Here is a 6000-nt window from a genome sequence, read left to right as displayed (position 1 = left end):
CGCTTCATTTTGTCGATATGTTCGAGTCAAAAGAATTTCAAAGAGGGGATTTTGGATATCTCCTTTTTATCCCGACATGAATCACGCTTTTAGGAATGAAATGTTCTGTAAATCAGGCTGTGAATAATATTCAAACAAACTGTAAAAAACCTGCAGAGTATAGATAGGAATGGAACTTTCTGCATGTAAGAGCTACTGAAGTAGAGCTGAATCAGAGTCTGAGAAAAAACACATTTTGAGAAAACGTCTACTACATAAGAAAATAAGAAAATGCACAACAACAAAAAACCAACTATATTATAGGGTGGAGGATGCCTGAGGAAACAAGCTGCTCTGAAGTCTGGTTGTACAGTCACTGATGGTGAACAGTCTTTTAATATCCTTCGGGCTCTTCGCTGGCACCTCTTGTCAGACGGTCTGTGGATGGGCACCAATGATCTTCTGGGTGGTGTTAATCACCTCCTGTCCTGAGCCGTTTACCTCCCAATGCCTGTTCGTAATGCTCCTATTCAGGACGCTTTCTATTGCTCTGCTGTGATAGTTGAAGTTTAAAGTTAAAGCACTTGGCGCAGAAATTCTGCCTTCTTTATTTTTGTCGTTTAATGGGGTTTTTTTCCCACCCGGATGGAGATGTGACGGCTGGAGGTTGTTTGTGACGCTGATTCCCAGGAACTTAAAAACTTAAAACTGTTCCTTTGGTCCACCTCAGCTCCACTGACGTAGTCAGAAGTCAACGACCTCCTTGGTTTTACTGCCGTCGAGCAGTAGGTTGCTTTCCTACAGCTTGAACTGAACGGGAGGGGGCTGAGCACGCAGCCCTGAGGGGCTCCGATGTTCAACACCGGAGAGATCCAAACCGCCTTTGGTGTCTGTTTGAGGGGGAACTCTGATCAGCAGCTGCACGAGTGAGTTCACCGGAGCCCAGAGCGCCGAGTTCACCGTCAGGTTTTAGTCGGGTAGATTGTTGTGTCGAACGGCGAGCTGAAATCAAAGCGACAACAGTCTGATGTAAGTGTTGTTGTTTTCTAAATGTGTGAAGGCTGAGTGGAGGGCGTGTGGTGACTAAGCCATCGACAACCTAACTTATAGATGAGACGTCCTCTGTTGATTACTCACATGAGCAGAAGACAAGTTTCATTACTATGTTTCTGAAATGTTTAAATATGCAAATGCAGCATTTTTTAATGCTAACTTTCGGAGAATTTAACAGATCAGTAAGAGTAGTGTGTCAGTGGTCATACGTGTTGTAAAACAAACACCTTCTTGATGCTATAATTTCTTACTAGAGGTCCAAGTCTGTGCTGGAGATAGTCCCCTGCTCCTGTTTCAGCAACATTTGAGACGAACACGTCGTCAGTTTGGGTCTTATCATGGTATTCGATGATTTCTGAACTGTTCAGTCTTTAATATGTCAATGAGTCGTGATGTGTTTCAAATTGGTTGTGTTGTCTGTCTGACATTTTAAAACCTCAGAATCTTAAATTCACAGTGACATGAAAAAAAGAAGTGAAAGCAGCAAATCCTTCTGCGTCTCAATGACTGCAACGATTTAGCAATTATCAAAATAGTTTTTGATCCATTTTCTGCAATTGAGTAATGAATTAATTGACCAAAATAATTTAGGGTACTAAACCCAAAACTCATTACAGACTCTAATGTGTCCTTCCTAGTTGTTTGAGTGGACTCTCATCTCGCAGTCAAAGGAAAAAGCATCTCCAACAATACGTCTATTGTCTCTGCTAGATCAGCTTCTTATTCGCTCTCGCGTTTGATCTGCCTCCCTCTAACTTTTTGACAACTTAGCAGAGGGAAGCCTACAACAGTCCCTCAAGGCTTAATTATCCCTGAGACAAGATAAACAACCTGGTGAGAGAGAGAGGGGGGGGGGGGGGGGGCAACCGAGAGGAGACGGAGACGCTCGTATTAATGGAGATATGTCTGATATTACCTGGCCTCTCATCAAAAGACCGTGTTGGCAGGCGGAGCACATAATCCCTTCCATTTCTCGTGTCGGTGCCAAAAAAAAAAAAAAAAAAAACCCCAAAAAATAAAAAGCTGCTTGTGCTCGTGTAGCTCAATGGGCAGAGCAAGACATCCCTGACCGGCCTGGGAACACTCATTATCCTGCAGATACACAAGCTTTCATCAAGAGGCACCGGTCAGGGTGATGAACTCACAGCACAATGGGGGGGGGGGGGGGGGGGTTGTTTTATTTCAAAGCTTTTTTTTTGTTGCATTTTAATAACCGAGTCCGTCCTTACATTTCGCTCAGTTGTAGTCGTATTATCTGCGGATGTTTTAGGTCCGTGGAGACGCGTCTTCTGCTTTCATCACAATTTTTTATTTTTTATTTTTTCTTCTTCTTCTTTATTCTCCTCTGAAGTGCATCACGGCTGCAATAAGCCTCCTCAAAAGTCTGCAGAATTGTTATTAGGATGGGGTTTTTTTTTTTTTTTTTTTTTTTCGCCCAAGGACATTTTAACAATTTGTGTCGAAAAGGGAGAAGATAAGAGCGAGGTGCTGCGAAGACAAAGCTGGGCCGGAGATTACAGAGATTCTGTGAGCGTAATAAGATTTGTATGATGTCATTTTGTCTTTATTGAGAGGTTGTTGTTTTGGGGGTTTTTTACGTTTGAAAACTTGTTTATTGTAGCAGAACATCACATGGTTTCTTTGGCGGATCAAATGAAGTGTTTGATCTGATCAGTGTTCATCTCAGAGAGGTTGCTCTCTTGCTAGTTTGACAAGTAGTTCGATGATTGATTTGAAAGAAAAGCAAAAAGTAGAACAACATAAAAACAGTAAAATCACGTAAAAGAGACACCAGACTTAGCAGTGGGTTTATTAAATCAATTCATCTTGAGTTAGTACTCAAATGACCCTTATTAATCCTTATGATATAATCCAGTTTAAACAACAAGGTGACGGTCCAATGACGTTAAAAGTGATTTCACGATAACATGTACTAATCATTAATTCTATGGTTGTGCAAGAAAAAAAACAAAAAACGAACCAACTTCTCCGATAAACCGCAGCGATGTGAGACAAAACCAAAATGGCGCACGACGCCCTGAATCCAACGCCATGAACTTGCGCGCATGTTTGAAACGTCTCCACGATGAACTGCTGACAAAGCACCGCTGGAGTCGCTCGCAGCTAAATGAACGAGTCAGACGCTCGCTGTGAGAGAAGCTCAGGCGTCGACGGCGTTTTGAATCAGCAGGGAGGAACCGGTGGTGTCAAGAGTGTCGGTAAAATGGGAACTGGAAGAGGGAACTCTTTTCAGTTTTCATTTAGAGGACACCCAAACCTTGTGAAAGGCGTGGAGCTAAAAAAAAATCAAAAAAAAAATCACTCCGCTGCAGCAGCTCCTCGCTCTAATAAAAACAGTTGAACGGAGCAAATCAAAAGCAACACCTTCAAAGCTCACGATAAATCCTCGCTGTGCAATCGGACGTGTCTTTATGTCCTCTATCGGGGGACAGGGGACGGGAGGAGACCACAAACTCTGCTTCTCTATCATCTCTTAGTGAGTGGTTATTTTTTTTTTTGCAGAATTCTCCGGCGCTGGCACAGATGTAGCCAAGAATAGTGAAGTCAATAAAATCAGATCGAAGCGGCCTCGTTTTCACGGGTAGAAGCTCTACATGTTTCTCAGTGAGCTTCCAGCTTCCTGTAAAACAACATTCATCCTCTTTTGCCTGTTTGAACCCAGCGAGGAGCTTCAGCGGAGTGACGCCAGCGATCTGTGAGGCTTTTTGTGCAGATTTATAAACCGTCAAAACGACAATTTCTACAAAAACAGCAACTTTATCCTTCAACAGAGATGTCATAATGCTAAGCTGCTTAACATACAGAGAGGGGAAAAAAAAAAAAAAAGCTATTTGGGTTTGCACTTGAAGGCACTAATCTGGTCCCAAAAATAAATCTACTTGTGGGATATTATGGAGAAAAAAAAAGAGAGGAGATCATCTTCAGTTATTAGTGTCCTAATTGATATTCCTGAATGTTTGGACCAAAATGTTCGAACGGGTTGGTTTCCTCCTCCGCGGTGAAGGTTACACTTTTATGGACGATATGAAACGGTGATATACGATCGCATCGGATGTGAGAAGAAGTGAGCTCTTGGTGTCTTAATGATTCAGATCTCCGCTCGCACCTCTGCGGGCGAAAAGGTAATTACGACAAAGTCAAGAGTAAGAGGGACGGGACGCACCGCCGTCAGGGGACCCGGCGAGCAGAAGGCGAGCAGAGGCCCGAAACTCACGCCACAGCTTCTTTACCGCTGTTGTTATTTATCATATTTATCAGGGGTATTTAGAGTCGGATTGAGATGGTGTCTTTGAGCTTCCAGATGGTTGAAACGGGAGGTTTAAACTAGAGGGATATTGGTAAATTACGGGGAAAGCTGTTTCATGAGCGGAGAGCATTGTTGGATATTCCGCAACGTTTTATTTATCGATTATCCGTTTCGTGAGAAATCCCGACAACGAAGAAAAGAAAACCCACCGAGCTCCTAGATACGAGCTTCATACCTGCCGTTATTGTCCCGTGCTCTTCTTCATGGTGTCCCAGTGTCCCTTTAACAGCAACCCGCCAATACCACAATACCGCTGTTAGTCAGTGTGGAGAAGAAACATTCAGCGTTTTATTGAGAACCTTTTACCGCCCCGCTGTCCTTCTGCGGACGCCTGCACTTCGTCAAACTTTTCATGGGTCGCTGGAGACGCATTGGATACGCAAGTCAAAAGTATTACAAGTAGAAGTACTCACGCAGAATACTCCCTGTGATTTGTGTATTATATGAAGTCTGGATAATAAATGTTGCGTTGCTGTAAGCAGCGTCTTAATGTCGGTTGCTACTGCGGTTTAATCAATAACGACGCGTTATATTTCATCAGATGATTATGTTATGCATGTCAAATATTAATCTGTAATATCATTAGTGAGTACAGATGTCTAATTAAGGAGTAGCTGCAGTAAGAAGTGCAATATTTGCCTCTGAAATGTAGTGAAGTAGAGGTATAAAGTACTAGAAGTACTATAGTAACAGTACATGAGTAAAGTACTTGGGTTGCACAACTGCTGCAACCACCAATAGCAACACAACTAATAATCATCTTAATATCGTGCGAGAAGACGGACACAGATTCGTCTCCCTGTATAAATACTCAGCAGTGATGCCGAACAATGAGCAAGAACCAAATCAGCCACTTAACAGTTCAGTAGTCACTGAGCCTGTCATCAATTTGGAGCCAGAAGGACAATCAGATGGGAGCTTATCAATCCTCCTCGTTCACATCAGCGACCTGGTGAACCGTGAAGAGCGCACAAATTAAATTCCCAGCACAATTGATTCAGATCAGGGATTATGTCACTAATTAGGGGGGGAATATGCTCCTCTTCTTTGACACAGACTGAAGCTCGTCACTGATTGGACCAGATAAGCGTTTGACATTCAACGCCTCGCTCTTACCTTGTTGTTTGTTTTTTCTTCATTTTTTTGCAAAATCCCACCAGAGGATTTCGTCACGGACTTCCTGCCCGCCGAAAGTTGAGCTCTCGACTTCGGTTTTCTTCTTTTCTGCCCCTGCAGTTGTGCTGCTGCTGCTGCTGCGGCGTCGGCGGTCCTGCATGCGGTTGTGATACAGTGTCATCATCCTTTTTTTTTGTTTTTCCACTGGAATACTAAGTAGATATCCAGCTGTAGGAAGGTGGAGGCCGCTGTTCCTCCAACCGTCTACGAAGCCGCGAGTCGCTCGTCCATGTGGAAACAGACGAGGGGCGAGCTAACCGCTAACTCGGTAGCCAGTCGGGCTTCTTTTCCGTTTCCTCTTTACCGTTTCCACATTGTTGGCGACTCGTATCCGAACGCACGTCTCTTCCTGTCTCTCCGTCGGCTGCCGCACTCCACCACGAGGTGAAGTGCGGTTTATATGACAGCTTGGAGCCGACAGTGTTTGAGTTCGGGATGAAATATTTACAAAAAGCATTTTTGCA

At 43.6% G+C, this 6000-nt stretch overlaps 1 protein-coding gene across 5 annotated transcripts in view; it reads left to right on the top strand.

Moving 5' to 3' along the window:
* LOC137881856 (alpha-1,3-mannosyl-glycoprotein 4-beta-N-acetylglucosaminyltransferase C-like) overlaps positions 1-6000 on the top strand; it is a 39091-nt gene that overhangs the window by 13581 nt on the left and 19510 nt on the right. The window lies entirely within an intron of this gene.

Source organism: Cebidichthys violaceus, unplaced genomic scaffold, assembly GCF_023349555.1.
Source record: "Cebidichthys violaceus isolate CVI_PGR_0920_01 unplaced genomic scaffold, fCebVio1.0.p SCAF_3, whole genome shotgun sequence".
NCBI classification, from domain to species: Eukaryota; Metazoa; Chordata; class Actinopteri; order Perciformes; family Stichaeidae; genus Cebidichthys; species Cebidichthys violaceus.
This window is presented reverse-complemented; position numbering and strand designations above follow the sequence as displayed.